The following is a 2,326-nucleotide window of genomic DNA, read 5'->3' on the forward strand; positions in this document are numbered from 1 at the left end:
TTTACAGCTGCGGAGATCGAACCATGGTGCCAGCGGTAGAGTTGTGCACGTGACCATCAGCTGATACGCCACTTCTGTCAAACATGTGGCCGTGTGTGCATGTCCTGATTTAACACTATAATATTCATACACTGCTTTCGTCCTTTTCATCATTCGCTATTACTAAGTTTTTATTTCTCCCTCCTGTTCGCCAAGTCTAGTAATGGAAATAAGCAGGAATGAAAAAAAAAATATGTGGGTGGCTTAATTTATATTATTGTCCTTTCTCATAAATTGCTTTCGTTTTTTTTCTTCTTTTTTCACCATTCGTTATTGGTAAGTTTTCGTTTCTTCTTCCTGCTGTTCGCTGTCTATACCTAATAATGGAGAGCAGGAATGAAATGTTAAGTACCTCGTCTTCCCAAGCGAAAATGAGGTAGGCCCCTATATATAGTATTTATCTACAGTTTCTACACCAACAACATAAATGTCCATAATAATCGATATATGTATTTTCTAGTTGTGAGATGACGTAACGTGTGGCAGCAATACGGGAACACTTGCATAATGCCTACGTGGTACATTTCAGCGTCCTCTCGATCACTCGTATGTTAGCTGCAGCACACATTTTTGGAGTGGAAAATTTGTGAGTGGACATAGATTAATTACATAACGATAGCCTTATTTGGACTTACACAATCACAGACATACGATCTGTGGGGCATAGAGCAGTTTAGATGGCTTAGGCTTATTTTATTACTTTCGTTATCTTGATTGAATCTGCCAATTATAATCACAAGTGAGTTAGTTATATATAGGTGGGTTGATCTCCATCCTTGGTCTCCATTGGTCCCAGGTATCTCTCCGTTTCCTACATCACTGATAACTTCAAGGAGGCGTGCAGTCATGACAGCTTGGGCATCCGGGTATAATTATAGGCTACGTAGATGGTGCGTTTGGATCTTTTCACTCTTTTTGGGGGGGGATGCTTCCACGGGGGTTTCATATGATGTATTTTCACTTTGCTGGCTTGATTGATGTTGTACCTCCTTGAATTAGCGTTAACCATAGCACAAGGCGTGATACCAAAATGCTATCGGTCGGTACTATATATAATTTCTTCTTTTAATATAAAAATGAACAAATAATACGAATTAATGATTCACTCACGTTAGGACAAGGAGCAACTGCCACCGTTGCTTGTTAATGCACGCGCGCAACACGTGTCCTGTGACATCTCCGCCACATGTCAGAACAAGCATCATATTCGAGGTACCATGTCGTATTTCTTTACAGGTAAAATGGATTTACTTGAGTGGTAGAATATTAATGTGTGTTGTTTATTCATTACGTAAACAGTACATACAATCCATTTACAATAAGGCACAAACACGCCAAAACAGTGTCAGACACTATGTATCACACTATAGTAGGCTAATAATTTATTCACTTCTTTGCTAACTACGCACCATGCTACGCACGCTCTACTCGACGACGGGTGTGGGGTGAGAGCTCACTCCCTCTTTGCTTTGTTGTTGTCCCAAGAGAAATGAAGACATCAGTGAAGGGAATCATGGGATGATAGAACCGCCTATAGGAACAGAACAAGTGTTAATAGCACAAAAACTGTGCTAGATCGGCGTCGCATGACCCTCCAACACCTCCCCCAACAATTTATATTATGCAACTAGAGGTCTGAAATGGAAAATGCTGAAAGGTAAAGATGGCGCCACAACGCCACAACGGGCTGGGGCCGACCATCACGCCTTACTATTGTTGTGCTGGAAGCTTCCCCCGGCGACCATAGGCTTCTAGAAGGCTCCCGGAGAAACGAGCAAAGGGGCGGGGAGCAAGGCGAGCCGTCCGCGCCCCACGGGGCGCGGCCAGGCGCCAGGCGGGAAGTGTTGCCAACTCGCATATATTTTTGCTACATGTTCTTGTATGATCTGAAATATACTGTAATATTCTAGACTGTACTGTTCTGGATATATATAGGAGAAGAGGGCGAGAGAGGGCCAGTCCCAGTCATAGTAAGCTAGTGGTAAGTGAAGAGTCCGAGTGAAGTGTACTACTAAAGAAGAATATTAAACTACAGAAGCTGTGCAAAGTGTTTACATATCTCCCTCCCACGGAGTCTCCTGACGGCGACACGGAACCCAAGTAACACGTCCGGCATAACACTGGTGTCAGGAGTGTAGGCATTTGTTTTTCGCCATGGAGACTCGTTCCCAAGCTGCCCAGAGGGACGACATGTTGACTGAACTTTTGGAAGCCTTGAGACTACAGGGGGAGAAACAAGAAAGAGCACTCCAAGAACTCAAGGAACAACAAGAAAAAGCACACCAAG

Source organism: Eriocheir sinensis, chromosome 15 (genome assembly GCF_024679095.1).
Source record: "Eriocheir sinensis breed Jianghai 21 chromosome 15, ASM2467909v1, whole genome shotgun sequence".
NCBI classification, from domain to species: Eukaryota; Metazoa; Arthropoda; class Malacostraca; order Decapoda; family Varunidae; genus Eriocheir; species Eriocheir sinensis.